This window comes from Misgurnus anguillicaudatus, chromosome 5, assembly GCF_027580225.2.
Source record: "Misgurnus anguillicaudatus chromosome 5, ASM2758022v2, whole genome shotgun sequence".
Taxonomy (NCBI): domain Eukaryota; kingdom Metazoa; phylum Chordata; class Actinopteri; order Cypriniformes; family Cobitidae; genus Misgurnus; species Misgurnus anguillicaudatus.
In genome coordinates, this window is record NC_073341.2 from 13,597,679 (window position 1) to 13,618,275 (window position 20,597).

At 38.7% G+C, this 20,597-nt stretch overlaps 2 long non-coding RNA genes across 2 annotated transcripts; both read right to left on the reverse strand.

The window, feature by feature from the left end:
* Window positions 1-16,252: 16,252 nt before the first annotated feature.
* LOC129414628 (uncharacterized) lies at window positions 16,253-17,138 on the reverse strand. Its single transcript, XR_012369415.1, has 3 exons — window positions 16,926-17,138; window positions 16,528-16,791; window positions 16,253-16,440 (listed from the first exon to the last, which is right to left on the reverse strand). It is a non-coding gene; the product is annotated as an uncharacterized lncRNA (long non-coding RNA).
* A 1,386-nt stretch (window positions 17,139-18,524) lies between these two features.
* LOC141363836 (uncharacterized) lies at window positions 18,525-19,947 on the reverse strand. Its single transcript, XR_012369416.1, has 3 exons — window positions 19,777-19,947; window positions 19,452-19,685; window positions 18,525-19,368 (listed from the first exon to the last, which is right to left on the reverse strand). It is a non-coding gene; the product is annotated as an uncharacterized lncRNA (long non-coding RNA).
* Between the last annotated feature and the right edge of the window lie 650 nt (window positions 19,948-20,597).

Below are 20,597 nucleotides of genomic sequence, written 5' to 3' on the forward strand. Positions count from 1 at the left end.
ATACAAAGATGTTTATTACTGGGTACATTAGGAAGTGGTTGCTGCTGATGAGTGTTGTTTTTAAAGATGAAAATAAACTCCTATTCAACAAACAGGAAGATTTTGGTCTAGACATAGATGTTTATTGCTGGGTACATCAGGAAATTTAAAAATAATAAAAGTTTTGCAGAGCATTTCTTACATCAGTATTTTCATTGCCAACATTAAAAGGTTGTCGTGCATGGTTCTCAGTAACGTTACCACACCACTCTTGCACAAATCTGTCCATGTTTACTTCACATAGGTTATGCAGTGTACAGCATGTCTCCACCATATTCACAACAGCATTTACATCACAATCATTTCTCTTGCTGAGACACCTCCATCTTCCTTTCAGTCTCCCAAAAGCATGTTCAACAACACAACGGGCACGGCTTGTTTTCATGTTGTACAGTTCTTTGCTATCTGTAAGCCTGCCAGTGGTATGGTTTTAATAACCATTTCTGCAAGGGGTATGCTGAGTCACCAAGAATGAAGTAGCCAACATCAGTTCCACATATGTTTTTTACTCTAGACGAAAAAACATTGCTGGTTGTGGCCCAAGTCCAAAGGTGTGACTTTTTGAGGACGCTGGCATTATGTTCCCTCCCTGGCTGTCCAATATTCAAATCCCAGAACATACCTTTGCCATCCACATCAGCTTGCAAAATTATGGAGTGCCATCCGTTTCTAATGTGAAAATCGGATTGAAACTGTGGAGGTTTAAGTATAGGAATATGAGAACCGTCTATAGCTCCCACACACTGATGAATCCCAAACCGCTCCTCAAAATATTGTGCCATCTCTGACAATCTGGTTGGGTCAGGTGCCTGGACAAATTTTGAAGTTGTGCACAATATGACATACAGAAGTCCAACTGACAGCAAACAGGTTAGCAACTGTCCTGTATTCTGTAGTCAATGCAAGTTTATATAATGCAATGGCTACACCTTTCTCCAGAGGTATGCATAGCCGAAATGATGTATCTTGTCGCTGTAGTACTGGTTTCAGTGTCGTACAGATGTATCGAAATGTTTCTCTTGAAACTCTAAAGTCCTCTAGCCACTGGTCATCTGTAGGCTACATCTCTGAGCAGTTATCTCCCACCAGTCACTTTTGCGAGGATGGACCCACACCTCAGATGTCCGCATCACATTAGTGTAATAATGATGTACCATCTAAAGAAAAAAAATAGAAAAATAAGTTCATAAGCAGTGTTGGGAGTAACGCATTACAAAATATAATATATTACAGTAATATATTAGTTTTTGCTGTAACGCAGTAATATAACGCATTACTAATACAATTTTGGTAATATTTTACTCGTTACAGTCTTAGTAACGAGCGCGTTACAACAATGCATTTCAAAATTAGACCGTGTTATTTTTATTTTTTTTATTTTTGACCAATGCGCGCGACCAGCATCCACACATGAAAAAGCTGCGTGGCTGCGTCCCAAACCGCATACTTTCAGACTATATAGTGGGCGAAAAGCACTACTTCTCGTACTCTTTCCCTACTATATAGTATGGAAGTAGGCGGTTTGGGACGCAGCGTATGCCTGTTTCCACGTGCTGTATGCAACATGTTCATTTTTACTTTAACTTTGTATTTGAAATGCGATTTTGGACGCGGTGCGCGTCAAATATAGACATGTTTCTTAAAGAGCCGAATCTGGGAAGTCCGCTGCTTTATAAGCATTGACTAAAGTGGTCGCAATCAGGTCCGGTAGCGCGCACACGCATAATTTTGCGAATAAGAGCACTAAGTAAAAGCAAGTTTCTATCGGTCTCCTGTGCTGCTTGAACCTCAGAAGTAAAGATACTTTTACAAATGTTGCCAGTATCCATACCACACCAGCAATGACAAGGTAAGCTAACGTCGCTATGGTTACAGTCCATTTACATAATAGATTGCTATTTGCTAGGCTATTCCTATGCTATCTACAGTTTTATTACAAACAGCAACCTAAACTACAACATAACATAGTGAAGACTTAAACATGGTTATCTAAATAGAACATTTAAACATCACTGTTTAAAGTTTTTACCAGCCTTTGTATGGGAACCTATATTCATAGTTTGGCAAAAAGCAGTGTTCCTCTGTTTGGCTGTGTGTTTTATGTTAGTCTACATGTAATCCTTATATTGTACTGAAATGAGCTGTATTCCTTGAGACCTAATCCTCCAATAGCACTTTTTGATAAGTTGTGTCAACCAAGTGAATGCCAGGTTTGTGCTGTGAATCTGAATTAAAAGTGAATTAAAGAATAGAAATGAAAAGAGGTTGCGTGTCTTACCATGTTATTAGTATATAGGTTGCATTATAGTGGGCTCCAGCTCTATTGTGTTTGGTATGTGTACCATAATTTACCAGACGTTTACCAGATCATTTGTCTATGTTTATGATTCTGACAGTGATTTTTACTGTATTTTGCCATAAGTCTTCACTGTGCCTATTCAAAGGTCGAGGGCCAACACATAACTTCTAGATTTATAAGCAGCAACAAACTACATTTTAACATTTTATAATGCCTAATCATACTTCTGTTCTTTTGATGAAAGCAACTCAAAAGTAATGCAAAAAGTAGTGTAACTCATTACAGTTCAGAGACAGTAATATTGTAATGTAACTAATTACTTTCAAATGACAGTAATTTGTAATATATAATGTATTACACTTTGGAAGTAACTTGCCCAACACTGTTCATAAGTATGTTACAGTTACATATTTGAATTTATAGAGTAATACAGAAAACATTGCACACGTCTTCTTTAAAAATATATTGATTTGAATGTGTATCGTATAAACACAAAAACAATCAACCTTCTATATGCACCCAGTAAAAGACCAGTAGCATCACAGTTTCTTTGTAAACATTTAAATCTTTGTATTGAAATACATATGAGTGATTGATAATATTGATAATGCTCTTAACATTATGTATCATGAATTAATGTAGAGTAAGTCATAAAAAACTATTTAGCAAATGTTAGAAACTGGGTTATATTAGTCTATGTATGATTATATATAAGACAGATGTACAAATGTATCATCGGACAAAAACACAAATTCAGTTTGCTTATTTATGTAAAATACACATTATGTCCGTTACCTTTATGTTAATAAGATGAGCATATGTTACCAAGTTCGGCTCAAAGGGACTTGAATATAGTAGTGATGAATATAGTGTTTGGTAATACTTTGTAACAAAACTCTTACCATCAACATCATCTGTCTGCGTTTCTCTTTGCGCTGCAACTCACTAGCTCATCTCTTTCTTGCTCTTTCGCGTCTTGCCGCCAACAAACATTTTTGGCGTAAATGCCGTTCAATCTCCGTGTACTCATCTAGCATTTGCTCTCTCTCATCTTCCACCAAAAAGAACGCAAAAGAATCAGACAAACCACAGCTTCAGTTCTCTCCATCGTGTTTGCTTTGTGACCATGCAACCCAGCTTATCTCTCTACCCATCACACCGGAATGGGCAGGGTTATGTGACGTTCAGTCCAAGAAGGCGGGTTTTGGGTGGGCATTACGATGACTCTGCGGCGCCATTGGCCTGAAAGTGCAAACGCGTCCTGATTTTGGCCTCACAGCAGGAGGTCGGAGGCTATTGGCTCCGCGAGGCCCGTTCGAAGCCCTGGCTCGCACAGGCCCGATAGTGCAAAAACGGCTAGTGACTCAATTGAATACCTGCTTGTAAGAACGAGCTAAAAGCTAACTTATCTTGCATAAGCCCTGTAAGCCAAGAGTGAAGATTCAGTGACGCTATTGAATACCTGCCTGTAAGAACGAGCTAAAAGCTAACTTACCTCGTATAAGCCCTGTAAGCCCAGAGTGAAGATTCAGTGACTCAATTGAATACCTGCCTGTAAGAACGAGCTAAAAGCTAACTTACCTTGCATAAGCTCTGTAAGCCCAGAGCGAAGATTCAGTGACGCTAACGACTACTTACCTGTAAGAACGAGTTAAAAGCGAATTGCCCTGTATAAGTCTTGTAAGTCCAGTGTAAAGATTCAGTCCCTCCATGGAGTGCCCCCTCTGTGTACACAAGTCAAAGACTACTTACCTTGAACTCTCCTTGTGTGTCCAGTATACAGGTTTAGTCGCTCGGGGAGATCCCTGCCCGTCATACACGACAACCCGGCCCCCAGCGGATCCAGTGGAACTATACGTACCTCCGCTACTTACCTGTGCCCTCAGGAACCTCTGTGTAGTATACGGCCTTCGCCGAGAAGTCCACTGGAGTGGAGGTGTTGTCTGGGTGCCACACGAAGCCAGACCTGAGGAAAAACAATGTACACAGTAACAGGTAGTCATTCTCCATCTTCCCCATTATTCATCGTGTGTTTCTGTTGCCTTCAGGAGAAGAGAAGGGCGCCACGAGGAAACAAACCCATAAGAGAGGATCAAGGGCCCATCAGGAGTTGATAGAAGTTCTGTGAAGGGGCGAAGGAACTCCGTCCCTCTCTCCCCCTGTGGACACTTACCCTTGACGTCCAGCTCCCTCAGGCCCAGTTTCCTCCTGCGGAAAGATGAGACTTTATTTTAGATTCCCCTTTCCCCTCCCTGAATCATTATTAATTAATTTAAATAAAGCTTGTTTTAATTATACTTATCCTTTCTCGCGTGTCTGGTCATTGGGGTGTGCTTGGGACCTCCTCGAGGTGGAAATTAGGAAGGGGCGTGACTCACGACGTTAGTGGTCCGCTCCGACCTGTGACACAAGCTTTAGCTACTTTGCATTGAAAATAGTTGGCAACACTGCATTTTAGGAGGGATTTATTAAACATAGATGCAGAAGAAGGTTCGGAACTGTCCAAATATGTAAAGTTACTGACTCGTGACAGCTATTTTTGTAAATTAACTCTGTAACAGCTAGTTCTTGTATCTTGTTCTCATTGGAAACATTTTAACCAGGTTTTGGATATTTCCTACATATGAAGTATTTTCGGCTGGTTTGGGGAATTTTGTCAAGGCTTATTGTCTAATGTAACCTATCGCTGGGCTAACTATGAATAGCATGGGGATTATTTTAAGAGATCATTCAAAGGATGGCACACACATCTACCGCTGTATGTTTGTTTAACATTTAAGGTAGCTAGTGCACTGACGGTTGACTTATCATCACCTATAAAACAGGAACTTTCTGATTTGTACTAGATAAGACCAACACACCAATACATATGCATAGATTATTTTACCTGATATGAAGTGTGCACTGCAAACACAAGCATTATTTGCGATCGTTTCCGTCCATTCAACCACAATTGTCTTCTTTATTTCTGTGAAGGAATGTCTGCCGGGATCCGGTAAAACTTTAGTTTTGAACCAAAAGTGCTGTTACTTATATTTTGGCAGCCAAAAAAACAAGAAGACCACATTTTAAAGTCAAAACCTCAAACTTTTAGTCCGCCTGCTATGAGTTCTCATGTTTTGCCTCCAGCTAGAGCGGTGACGTCACAATGACGTTGGCGATTAAGGGGTCTATTATAAAGTCTGTTCAGATTTTCCACCACGGGATGAGAGTTTATTAATTACGAAAACGAATACTTATTTTTCATAATTATTAGTTTATTTCAGTTAGTTTTACAATAACTGTTGCTCGTTTAGTTTAGTTTTTCATTTATTATGAATTTTTTATTTTATTTCAGTTAACGAAAATGTTTTTAGCTGATAGTTTTAGTCTTAGTTTCAGTTTTCGTTTACGAAAATAACCTTGATTCCAACAATTGTTCCAATTGTTTTGAAGTTTTTTAATAGATAATGTAAAAATATAAATAAGAATTTCAACAACTCCGCCACAGCCTGGAATACAGGCAACAACAAATCGACACCCTCACACAAGAGAACAGTTCGCTTCAAAACTCGGTTAAAATCATCTCAATGCAACTGTCTACAGTCCAGTGGCGAGGCCAGAAATGTTCAAGTGGGTGGGCCTTTATTAAACAGGGTGGGCAAAGTATAAAAACAGTTCCCCAAATTACAGTCAAAATGAAAGGCAGCACGTTTTGAAAAGCCAAACCACCTTTTAAATAACTGCAACAACATAATAAACATTAAGAAAATGTTTGAACTCACATTTACATGTATTACATTATAGTCTGAGACGATGGGGCTTTTGCATAAAGATTGAGATGATCTCAAAACAGTTCCACAAATTACAGTCAAAATGCAAGGCAGCCCGTTTTAAAAAGCCAAACCACCTTTTAAATAACTGCAACAACATAATAAACATTAAGAAAATGTTTGAACTCACATTTACATGTAGCCTATTATAGTCTGAGACGACAGGGCTTCTGCAAAAAGATTGAGATGATCTCGTCATAATTAAGTGTATCTGCCAGTTCACGTTCAAAAGATAGCAGAGATAAATTGTTCAGACGAGCAGTGATCATCGAGGATCGCATTGATGTTTTTATTCGATTTGTTGTGGAGAATAGTCTCTCAACACTGCATGATGTCATAGGCAAAGTAATAAGTGCTCGTATAGTTTGATGTCTGGTTTGTAGGCTCTTTCCAGAACGTTTTATTAAAAGAGCCTACAAACCAGACATCGTCGCTAATGCACGTTCCAGAGCCCAATCCTTGAATCGTTCGGATACCTTGATTAAGAAGGGACGTAAGACAGATACTCAATTACGCCCCTTTTTTGTTACACAATATAGTATGGAGGCTAGACAGATTAGACGGATTATTCAGGAGAACTGGGCCATTATTAACTCTGATCCTGTCCTCCAACAGGTCTTTCCTCAACCTCCTTTGGTTTCTTACAGAAGGTCCCCGACTCTTTGTGATAAGTTGGTACATAGTTATCTTCCTCCTGAGAAGAAGGCAAGTTGGCTTAAGAGACCAATTGGGCTATACCGATGCATGAACTGCCCCCATTGTAGTAATGTCATTCCTTCCAAAACCTTTGTGGATTTTAAATCTAACAAAACATTTAAAATAAGAGATTTTATAAACTGCAATACTACATTTGTTGTTTACCGCTTATCGTGCCCATGTAAGGATGTGTTTTACGTAGGCCGTACTAAGAGGCGTCTGCGTGATCGTTTGGCGGAGCATAAGTATGCTATTCGTACCAGTAACCCAGATTATCAGATGGCCCAACATTTTTTACATATGCATAACAAGAATGATTCCTTGTTAAAAATTGAGGTTTTGGAGCATGTTAGACCTTTGGATAGAGGAGGTGATAGGATCCGCAGACTTAACCAGCGTGAGACATTCTGGATCCATCAGTTGGATGCACTACGTTATCCAGGTCTCAATGATGACATAGAGTTTAAGTGTTTTTTATGATGTGTTTTCTATGTTCTTATGATGACTACGCTTTGCATTTTTTGTTCTTTATTATTTAATATGTTACTTATGTTTTCATCTTAAGATAACTCATATTTTTGTTGTATTGGTAATTTTCATTTCTTGATGTGTTTTGTTTGAGTTGGTCTCCTAATTCTTTACACCTGATTACCTTATTAGGTCTAATTGATTGTTTCTAGTATGATTTGTTGATTGAATGGCTTCTAACGAGGGGTGTGGTTTTAACTTATAAATTGCTGACATTCTCAGTGTGTGTGTTGCTTTGCCCTGAAGAAGACCACTTGCTGGTCGAAACATGTTGGCGTTTGGATTTTATAGAATGTAAGCCACACTTAATAAAGGCTTTTTATTTATTCCTTCTCCTTTTGGTATTTTTTGATTGAGTGCCTGGGACTTGGATTTTTCCCTACCCCAAGAGCACCTATCACACAAATATTCTACCTGAGCGCCGGGTTGAACAGTTTCATAGTTCATTCTATGTCACCTTTAACCCCCTGGGGTCCAAAAACGCGGGGCCGCGTTTTTTCCTTATGGCAGAATCAACTTAAAATACTCCATCATTAATAATCATACACTTACGTGTTTGACATCATTTGAAATGGTAAAAGGTCTTCTTTAATATGTGTTCATTCACAATAACAACAGATCTTTGTGTTTTTGTCAAATAAAGAAAATAAACAGGGTGTCCATCCAGACATTTCTGTCTCTGCCAGCTGTCTCTCAAAACACTTTACAAAAATCAATTGAAACTCCGCGATTACTCGTCACACAAGCATGATACACACATTCAAAGAAAGCCTGAAATGTCTACTTTTAAACAAGCTAAATATAATCGAAAAACAAATATTGCCAGTTTATGTAATCTGCATTGAAGTAAAGAGAGTACAGTTTTTCCTGGCTGACTTCATTATCTTTAATTTGGTCACGCCCACAGCTGTTGACATGGTAATGAAGACACGAGCTGTTCAACCATAACAAGCAAAGCGTAAAGTTTAATCAGATTTAAAGACTTTTTACCGCATGTTTGGATTATAAACTTTATTCACACACGTGAGGAATATCTTCATTTATGTCTGGACATTGAGGAAGAGAAGCATTTATCTTTAATGTTACTTAAGAAGAACAATGGAGAACGCACTGCTGGATTAGAGTAACGTTAACAGTTAATTTATACCATTTATATTTGCTATCATGTAACTTAATATGCTCATGGCTTGTGCAGTTCAGCCTACATACAGTAACGTCAAGCAACCTTAGCAGACTACACGCTTCGGATTGAAAAAGTTTCGCATTGTTTACAAACGGACGCGATCTCACGTAATGGCGGATTTCACTGTTGCATGCTGTAACAGTGTTAAACACAGTTATTCACTTATATCCTTCGTGGAAACTTTCAGTAAGCCTGAACTGCTGTATCTTTTAAGTGTGTGCTGTAATATGATTCCATGTTTACATGCTTATTTACAAACGAGTACGTGTGACCTCCCATAATGGCGGATATCTGTTACATGTTGTACAGTGTTAGACACAGTTATTCACTTTCATATCTGTCATGGCAACTTTGAGTAAATGCTGCACTGCGGGATTTGCTGTAAAATGATTCCATATTGTTTACATGCAAGGTAATTCCATACATTGCGCTTTACACGCGACACCGTTTTTATGAGCGCTGCGTTACACGGAGACGCGAGCTCGCGCACATGCGATGTGTTTTTAAAGTTCATACGCGCTTACAGAAACACGTTTAAAACAGAAGCTAGACGATAAGGGGATGGGCATCTGAAAACAGTCATCTGAAAACAGCTTTTTATATTAATTGCTGCAGATGTTTATCTGAGATTAAGTTTATGTACAAGATAGTATATGAATGTAACTTAGTATCAGTGACATTTATCCATCAGTTATATAAGTAAGGGTATTTCTGTGGACAATTTATGCTAACAGCTGTTTATAACTCTCTTAGAGGTATGCATCTCTCTCATCAGTACAAAACTATGAAGTGGAAAAACACTTTTTGGACATAAAGTTATATGGTAACATGAGCCACATGAAGTTTACAGCTCTGTTGTGTATCAGTTTCTTAGTTTATACAAAGTTTTAGGAATAGGGTATGTTTCCAAATAAACTTAAAATGTCCTACTAACAAGCATTTCTATTTTGATTATATTGTTAACTTAATAAACCTCAAACAAACATGTATACATTTGTCCTCACATTCTTCACTGTAGTTCATTCTCACATTCCTGCCTAATTATGCAGCTCATTATGCGAGCCTTTGTTTGCTTGCTGTCAATCAATCCTTCTCGCATACAGCCTGTCTAAACAAAAAGTGTCTTACAATTTCTAAATGAATACATTGGTTTATGTGAATAATTAGGCATGGTGATTGTCACATCATTTTAAAGAAAAAAATCTAGACTACTAGATTATGTTTAGGAAAGTCTTGTTAAAACATGTTTAGTATGGGTTTTGTGGACTTATATAAGTGACTTAAAAATTTTGCTTTTTTAAAAACCATGCATAAACATTTTTCTCTCAAAAATACAAACATGTACATATATGTAGCTCATATAATATTTTAGCCCAGTTTGTGCTGAACGCAGTGGTATGAGACACTTCCCATTATTATGTTGTAAAGCAACTGAAAAAAGACCAAATGTAAGAGCATGTCAGAACCTCTGAGAGTGTCCCAAAATGGTCGGACCCCAGAGGGTTAAGCTCCATTATTTGTCTATCCAACACCTCGTTCCACAAATGCCTCAGATCATCATCAGTTTTAATGCTATCACTTTTTCCAAGAGAGCTTGTAATTACAGAGGCAGACAATTTAGATGGAAGTTTCCTTTCACGGGAGGCAGCGAGGTCCCATTTGTGTATGTCGTGTTTTACCATCAGGTCTTGAGTTAATTTCAGTACTTTCTCAATATCCTGTTGTGTATTGTCCCTGAACATTTTTAAATTTGATTTCAGACCCTCAATCAAATGAATGCAGTCTGTGACAGATACGGCTGGTGATTGCAGTCCTTTTGTTGCAAAATCGCTCATTTCAAAAAGTTTTCCAAACATTACAAGAAGAAACAGGAATTTCTTAGTTTGCATTTGTTGCAAAAGAGAGTCGGCTTCTAGTTTAGTTAGAACAATGTACATAAACAGCAAGAGGAAAAGTGCGTTTAAGTATGCTCTGTACTCCTCCCTATGCACCCAACATAACAGAGGCACCGTCAAAACAAAATCCCACACATAAATCTGGGTCGAGGTTAAGTGGTGCCAACACTTGAAGTATTTTCTCTGAAATCGCACCAGCCGTCATGTCACATGTGTCCAAAAATCCAATGGCCCTTTCTTTAAGAAGTCCTTCATGCAAATATCGAATGCAAACTGCAACAAGCTCTTTTTTAGATTGATTCGTCTGCAATAATAGCATAATATGTTGTTGGTGTTGCATGTAACTCGGCTCTTATTTTGCGCAGAAGGAGGCAGCTGATTCCAGTAAATCATTCTGGATATCTGAACTCATCATCGTTGCATTTTTAGGCAGTTGATCAAAACGGTTTTGAATTTCCGGATCATAGTTTGAAAGCAAACGGAACAATTCCAAAATATTCCTCCTGTTTAATGCTTCCTCACTTTCCCTGTGACCACGCAACGAAATATCTTGTTTGGCACAAAAAAGTACAATATCAAGCACAAATTTTGGGCGGCAGTGGCTCAGTGGTTCATCTAGGTTGTCTACAAACCGGAAGGTTGCTGGTTCAATCCCCGGCTCCAATGGATGAAGTGTCCATGAGCAAGACACCTAACCCCAGCTGCTCCCGACGAGCTGGCTGGCGCCTTGCATGGCTGACACCGCCGTCGGTGTATGAATGTGTGTGTGAATGGGTGAATGTGAGGCTAATTGTAAAGCGCTTTGGATGGCCATAGGTCTGTTAAAAGCGCTATATAAATGCAGTCCATTTACCATTTTTATGTGTTGCCGATTTCTTTCCACAAACGACTCGTTTACTTTGTCTTTATTTAGCTGATCGAACACTGTACCTCTGCTATCTGGCTGATGACACTGTCTGTATGCGGCCAATTTAGCTTGTGAATGCAGGTGTCCTTTGCTATCCTGATGTTTCAAACAGGCCTGACTCAGATGTTTCCGATCCTTAAATCCGTCCTGTGTAAATTTTGCGTCACTCTGCTCACGAAAATGTCTGCAGGGTTTGCAATAAAACGCATCCTTAGTACTGTATTCCAGCCAGAGGAATTTCTCATACCATCGCGAAGAAAAACATTGTTGTTTTCGTGATATTATACTGCATGGAAACCGTTGCAGTTTGGGCTGCATGGCTGGCTCGTCCAGATTGGACAGGTCCGGTGGTGGGGATGTTGATGCCATTGGTCTATTACTGTCCTCTGTCTGTTTAATTGCCTCAAGCTCATGGGGTTTAGGGTCAACTGCATGTGGTCTGACCTCATTTGTAGACGGCCCGGATTCACTGCTAGGCTTAGTTTTTTGCGTATCTAGTTTAGGCTTTTTGAAATACTGACTGATTGATATTTGTTTCGCCATTTTTAAATTCTAACTATAAAAACATGCGAAATTTTACAATAACGTCTTTACGTTTCTACGTAGGCGGAACTAAAAATAACTAACTAATCATATTTGATTTTTCACATTGATAAGCCTACGGACCTATAGGGAGAGGGAAAACAGCAAAACTGCCCGCAATTTACCATGGGAGCTCAGAGCTTGCATTAATTTATTTTGTTATTTTTAATAAATATCAGAGGTGGGACAAAGTAATTTTTATTCAAGTCACAATTATGTCTCAAGTCTTTGCTTTCGAGTCCCGAGTCAAGTCGAGTCAAAGACGAGGCAAGTCCCGAGTCGAGTCACAAGTCAAAGCCAACAAGTCTCAAGTCGAGTCCAAAGTCCTACCATTTTACTTTCGAGTCATTTCAAGTCCTCTTACCACAGAAATAAAATGCGTGCTGTGGACAGGTGGAGGGAGGCCCCTATACTGCATTGCATTCGCAAAAGATCAAATAGGCCAAAAGTCTGTCAGTCATTTTTGCGCAATAGGGACGCAGAATGATGCCACCATGGCTGAAAACTCGCTCCACTGGAGAACTAGAAGCAGGCACTGCCAAGACTCGGATGGCTACTTGAAAGAGTGAAGGAAGGGGTCTTACTGTTCAGTGCCCAGAACAAAAGGGCATTCTGTCCTTCTGCCATGTCAATGTAGTGACTTAGCTGCAGTGGTGTAGTCTAGATTTTTGTTTTCCCTTTGACCCTTATGCTCACTCGTCCCAGCGCGACACCCCATAGCTATGCACCACTACACTCACAGATGCATACAGTATAGATATTCATGTAACTGAGAGCATTCTGAAAGTTTACTCATAAACACATAAACTGAATGTGTATGAACATGTCAGTTTATTATAAGAGAAAAAAAGACTTTAATAGCCAATTTGCATTTACAGCTGGGGAAACTGGACTGATTTTTAGACTAGTTTAGTGTTAATTAACATCTAACTCAGGGCCAAAAGCTACTCAACTGTTAATTAAAATTAAAGAGCCACACAGATCCAAAATCGAAACTAACCTTTATTGCAGTGTGTCGTGTAGCTGTCCATCAATGCAAACAACGTGTAAAGTAGTTGAACCAAAAAGTGCACGATTAATAAAGTTATTGGCTTCTAAAGCAGGGAGTCGACTCTGAATCGCTGAAACAAGTCGTTATATGGATTGAATCTCCTGCCTGTCTTTATCCACGTCACACAAACTTATCCACGTCACACGAGATACTAATCTCCGCCTACAGCCTTGCCTGCGGGAGAAACGAAAACTATGGCCCGCCCACAGCTAGTAAGTGTGTGAGTGTAAACATCAGCTCACGCTGTGTTTTCAGCTTGTGTTGTTTTCACTATCAAAGGAGACTTTTTCAAGGAGGGATATTCTAAACGTGTCTGGCTGTGAAGAATCAGTGGTTAAAATAAATTTTTAACGGAGGGATTTAGACGTTTGGCAATGAAAGATGGTTCAGTACCCACTTTATTTGGAACAACATGCGTCTCCTAACCACAACCTGTAAGTATGATTATAGCTACATACTTGCTTAAATGAGTGTAAAATGTCTATAGTCGTTTTTATTGCTTGGATTAATGATGACTGCTATCGTTGTTTAAACTCTTACTTATATACTGTCAGAGTCACGATAGCAATGACCCGGTTAGTTTACATAAATGCTTAAATGAGTGTAAAAATGTTAGTTTCAATCGTCGTTTGTATTGTTTGGATTAATGATGAATGATGTTGTGTGTTTAAACTGTTAATTTACTGTCAGAGAGTCACGTTAGCAAACAGCTAACGCATGCTTATTTACGGTTTTGCTATGACCCGGTTAGTTTAGATAAATGCTTAAATGAGTGTAAAATTGTTAGTTTCAATCGACGTTTGTATTGTTTGGATTAATGATGAATGATGTTGTGTGTTTAAACTGTTAATTTACTGTCAGAGAGTCACGTTAGCAAACGGCTAACGCATGCTTATTTACGGTTTTGCTATGACCCGGTTAGTTTAGATAAATGCTTAAATGAGTGTAAAATTGTTAGTTTCAATCGTCGTTTGTATTGTTTGGATTAATGATGAATGATGTTGTATGTTTAAACTGTTAATTTACTGTCAGAGAGTCACGTTAGCAAACGGCTAACGCATGCTTATTTACGGTTTTGCTATGACCAGGTTAGTTTAGATAAATGCTTAAATGAGTGTAAAATTGTTAGTTTCAATCGTCGTTTTTATTGGTTGGATTAATGATGAATGATGTGTATTGATGTTGACAATGTCTTCTCAGTAAATCATGTTAGCACGAGGTCAATACATGCTGCACTGTTGTTGGTCTGTGCCACCGATCTGTGGTCTGTGAGACTGATCTGTGATCTGTGCAAAGGCACTCTGTCAGTTGACCAATCAGAGCAGAGTAGGCTACTGAAAGGTGGGGTTTAGGCAGGCTGAGTCGTTGAAAGGGTTCACACGAATCGTTTGGGGATCTCTGAGAAATGGGGTAATTTTAAATTTCTATTTTGAGAAAATTACAGTGTTTTTTGACCTTGCATGCATTTAAACCTGTTGTCCGGGACTTATAAATAGTGATAGGATGCTTAAAATTGTCATCTTACTGGCTCTTTAAATAAACTGTTTACAATCTTCAAACCATGGCTAACACGTGCATTGAAGGAGAAAAAAAATCCACTCTTTAAAATAGCTATTATCTGACAACTATTGATAACATTACCATGTGTAATTTAATGGTGTAAATGTTTTTATTTAATACACATTTAAGATGACCATGAATTAACTCTTATTTGCATAGTCTTTGATATAAAAAGCTTATTTGAATATAATACAAGCATTGTCTAAAAATGAAAATAGGCTTTTACTTAATTATTGTTACAAGATTATCATATTGCCTAATATTAGACACCCAAATCAAACAGAAGTTTAATCTTGAACGTAGATATATAAATGAACACAGAGAAGGAAAGTTTAACACTGTGAAGCACAAGCAAACATGCTGAAGGCAGCTAAAAACCATCAGGACATAAACACCGGCTTATTTTATTGCATTTGGAGCCTTACCTCCAGATAAAGTAATAAACTGGACTGATGATTTAAATGTTGTTTACTCACATGTGCGTTGTTAACTCTCCGGATTTTATGTTGCAGCACTCACTTCACATGGATTGTTTGTTTACAGTGTCGCGTGAGCAGCTACACTGCAGGTTCAACTTCACTTGGCGCTAAGCAGACCTCTTGGTGATGTCAAAGTACCGCGAGAGCGATTCAAAGCAGATTTCTCCATGTGATAACTGGAATCACTCTCGCGGTACTTTGCTGTCACTCGCTTGTGGAGCCACATCGGTCTGCTCCCCAGTCACTTTCGCGCCGCTATAGTAATTTCATATGCCGATCGGATCGCGCAGTCGGCAGGAAGTCAAACACACCAAATATATAGCCTAATATGTACATGCATTTCAACCCCCTAAAGTAGCAAGTGTAGCATGCTGGTCAGTGCTTCACTATGACTAAAAGTTTGAAATGTCACAAAACCATGCTGTTACGCATCCTCGCGCTATTTTTAGTGGGTATACGGAATTCCTTGACAATTCCTAGTGGGTATAAGGCGTGTACCTGCGTATCACGTAGACTACACCACTGCTGAGCTGTACTGCTGGTACGGTCCCAACATCCAAACCAACGTGGGACTACAGTGATTGGCTGTCGTGCAGGCAGCGCGCGTGCTCTCTGCATGCAGGTTGTGCACATTTTTTTCACAGATGCAGATACACTGAGAGCGGCGCGGCCGTGTGAAAAAAAAATTCCCCAGGTTTTCGTGTGAAGTAGCAAGTCTTCTCGAGTCATAAGGCGCAAGTCCAAGTGAAGTCTCAAGTCATTGATGTTCAAGTCCAAGTCGAGTTGCAAGTCTTTGTACATTTTGTCAAGTCGAGTCTGAAGTCATCAAATTCATGACTCGAGTCCAAGTCACATGACTCGAGTCCACACCTCTGGTATATACCAATGATTTTTGATATTTCCAAACAAGGTGTAATATCAGTAATATTATATTACTCAGTTATACCCACAGCAAATTGCAAAGAAAGAGTTTTGCTTTATGATATAATGAATTTTATTTTTTACATAAACTTTACACTACAGAAAAAATGTGACGTATTGCAATTTTTAAAAAGATATTATTGTTTTTTTTTCTAATATCAGGAAAAAATTTATGGTTTGGACCTTGAACAATGTCACCAGCTGCTGCAGTGTTGTCTGACAAGAGACAACAAAAATTGTAGAACAGAATGTAGTGTTGAGCAACATAGCTGGTAAAAGCATGTGATTACCCACCTGAAATGCAGATACTTGGGTATGTCCTTGAGCCATCGTGCATCCAGAATTAATTCTGTAAGCTTTTGATGTGCTATAGAATTAGACTCAATCCAGTTCCTCTCCCTGGTCTCAGTAAGGGGACCATGATGGCAGCTACCAAGTGCTCATGAATGCTCACCAGTAACATGAGGGAGGAGACCAATCCACATGTCCTACAAAGCAAAAAAGGTGAATGTAATTGATTTAATTTCCCTTCCAAATGCCTGGGTATCATAATCATTTTTTTGTTTGACACTTACAAAAAATTCATCATAGTTGTCATCCATCTTACAGCAGTATCAGCAGTGATTGCAGATGTCTCCACTGCAATAGATTGAGCGCTGCTTCTGCTGACTTGCCTGAAAGTAAACCTCAAACAATACTACAAAAACAATCCAAAATCAACAGTTTTTTTATCGTCTCATTACTTCCTGCGAGTATTCGTTTAGAGAGGTTTTTGGCACCATGCCACACATTGAGGTAATGATGTACTCCTGCATCTCCCAATTGTTCTTTGTCTGGATCTGAAATTAAAATAAATGCTTAGCATTTGAAAACAAGCATAATTGTAAATTGCAATCAAATTGTAATGCAGTAATATTTTTTGGTGTGTTTATGCATCATTGTTAGCTTTACAGTAAATATTAGAAGTACTTACTGTAAAGTGCTGAAAACTGGGTTTGTGCATCCGTCATCTTGGCCTTGCGTTGTAGGGTATGAAACGTTCTGAGAAAACCTTCCTTTTTCATGATAACCGAATTTCAAGCAGCCTCCCTCTTGTCAATGTTTGTTATTTAGATGATTTTCTTTGTATTATCCATGGCTGTATAAGTGCAATACTGAGCACAAAATCCTTGACTGTCCATCCGGCCATCACCTGTGTGGACAGATTTAAAAAAAAAATCTGGTGAATGCTTTTTTCTCTCTTATTATCCCAGAACTTTTGAATTGAATCCATGCAGAAGTGGTCCTGTATCTTGAAGAATAATGTCCTGCTAACCATTGTCATGTTCATGAATTTGAACAGCAGTGCAACTTTTGCATAGTTGTTGCCTGATAAAAGGATATTTGAAGAGAGAAGAAAGTCTCCTGCATTCATCCCAAACCATGCAGGGTTGGGAAGTCCACTTCCACACACTGTGACCACGAGGACATGTCTTTTTCTTTAGTAAAACACCTTGCTTCCATCACTTCAGGGGCAGACAGGGTGGTATCATCAAGCTCCTCTACGCCTTCTATGAAAAACACATCTCTTCCATCGGAAAAACACAAACGGTTCCAGTGAACAAATCGATAGCATGATCATGACAGACCGACTAACTAATGAACATATTACAATTATGATGAGATGGTTATATAAACAGTAAACAAAGTACATAAGCAAATAATCTTACTTGTCAGAGAGATGACGCTTGAAACAGTTAACGGAGGAGGTTTAGACGCACCATGCTTATAGGGTGTGGAAATAAATGTGACTTTATCATAGTTGAAGGTAAGAACAATACGATTGCAGATAAACAAACAAGCAAATATGACACACAAGCATAATCATGCAAAAGATGGTATATATTAGTTCTGTGAAACAATGCAAAACCAACGTTACTCACCTATCGAGAAGGAAAAAAGCAACCTTGGCGTCCGATCACAGGCCTTCCCGCTCCTTCAGATATATGTGCCATCCAGTACCAGAGGTGGGTAGTAACGAATTACATTTACTTTGGTAAATTTTTGGGGTAACTATAAAGGAAATTTAACGATAGGAACTTTTACTCTTACTCAAGTACATTTCTAGTAAAAAAAATTTACTTGTACTTCACTACATTCAAATGGTCAAATGGTAATAATTAATGAATATATATATTTAAAAAAAGTTTATAGGGCTTGTTCGAAAGTCTCTCAAGATGTTAGAGAGGCTGCGTGCGTCGTGAGAGGTGACAAAACATCACCCTTTGGTGCGCATAGATATCTGAGGCAGATCATGCGGGCCTCAAGTTCGGTCTATGTTTTCACTCCAAGAGGTCAAAAAGAATAGTTTCATAATGCGATGCATGCTGTGTGCACCAAAACAAACTGACATCTCAGTGTACAGAAATTCAAGATCCAACCCGAAACAACACGTAGCGGTAAGTGTCACAGTAATGTCTATTTGAACACTATTAATGGTCATTTCACACACTGTCCCGAGTGTTTTTGTCATATGCACTTTTTGTGCAAGCGATGACAAATCCTATAAACCTTACAAACACACGTTCACATCTGCACATTTCCACATCATTTCCCCAAAACGTAACAAACTGAACAGCATAATGTAACAATGTCTTGCATTTTATTTAAATCCTTTGTAAAGAATGTATATACTTATAGAAATAAAAGAATAAAGTATATTTTTAAATAAACATGTTTTATATATTATAATAAATGTAGAGTTGATTTGCAAAAACAGATAAGTTTCATATGAAATTCTAAAATGATCTCTTTTTTTTTTATCAAGCTCCTGTTTATATTATATAAAACATGACAACAAACAGACACACACGTTCTTTTTTGTTTACTGTTTGCTTGTTTAAAGGCAGATGCTGACAAGTTTGTGTTGTAAACATGAAAATTAATACAGTTAACCGTTAGAAAAACATCTGTGTGTTTGAGATTTCTTCTTAAATGACAGGTTATGTTATGTTAATGTACCCATTGCAGGACTGAGATAGGCTGCCTTACTTTATCTTAGGTTTTAGGTATATAATCAGAACAATGAAACTTTCAAGGAGAGGTTTGTGAAAACCCTCCAAGAACTTCAGTGTTTTTACTTCTCTATCAGATCGGAAGTAACGAGTACTTGAGTAGTTTTTTCATCTAATACTTTTTTACTCTTAATCAAGTAAATAATTATATTTTTTATATATTTATATTTTTATATAAATGAGACAATTATTATCCAAGAAATAAAATGTTGTGAAAACACACCTAATGTATAGTCTATTTAGAGATGTATATAAAGTAACTTGACCCACTCATTACACTTACAGCTACAAGTTTTTTAGCACCGTGCCACATGTCCAGACTGTGATGAATCCCAAGTTCCGTGTATTTGCCTTTGTCTGGGTCTGTGAAGTTGAAAATCATCGCATTTTAAAACATCTCTTTTTGCAATATTAGTATTCATTCATGTTATCAGAGGAGCACTTACTTATAAGGGCTCCATTCTGGATATGTGCATCTGTGCAGATCTTCACCAGCTTTATCTTTTTGGAAAGCTTGTCCACAGTCTGGATAAATGCCACCTCCTCCATGATGTTGGAGTTCCACGATGTCTGCAGCTTGTCTATTGTGGCTACATGATTGTTTTCTTTGGTGTCAAGCTCCATTGTAGTGTAGTTGCAGTACTGAGCACAGTGCCCTGGTGAATCATTTCTGCCATCCCCTGTAAAAAAACAGGCATATATATCGTAGTAAGGTTCTATATAAACATATGTCATTGACACATGCACCATTTAAAATTTTAAAATACACACCTAGCACCACAACGTTTCACCTTGAAGGCGACCGATGGCCTCAGAATTCCTTTCTTCCCAGTATTCCTTGACAGCGTCAACACAGTATGTGTCTTGGATTGTGCAAAATGTGTTTTGGTTCACCATACCCATGTTCATGAACTTGAACAATAGGGAAACCTTCCCATAATTGTTCCCCACCTGTACATCTTTCCACGGGCAGCTTTATCAGTGTGAGAAGCTGCCTCAAGCAGGTCTCATACAACATTGCCGCCTGGACACAGATGATATCGTCCAAACATTGGACCTTCAAAGGGTCTGGGTAACTAGGCAACTCAACACTGGGCAAGGGCTCATCAGTAGGGTCTTCATGAGCAGAAAGGTCATGCACAGTTTCATCAAGCCCAATTACAGGAAGATGGTCAACAGACTGCACTTTAATGCTTCACCAATTCTGTGGAGGCAAAACACACGGGCACTGTAATGATAGTAAGTGATTGTGACCACTAGATGTCACTGTGCATAGTTACATGTTAAATAAGTGCAAGGCACAGAAGGCGAGTAAGAGTTGCACATGGAAATAAAGGCCCTGTCCCAAATGGCACACTCCGGACTTGCGGTCCTCCTCAAAGTCCACACTTTGATGACATAATGTAGTGCAGACTTAAGGGACCCTTGATGCGAGTCCACGTGGATGCACCCGAGTCGTATTTTGGGACAGACTCGAGCATCACACCGGAAATAGGCAGGGAAGTTGCCCGTCAGTGTGAACTCCTCCCTTCCTTCGTCTGATTGGTCTGATTGCCCTTTCGCAAGGAATTGTAGGTTGGTAAAGTGCGCAA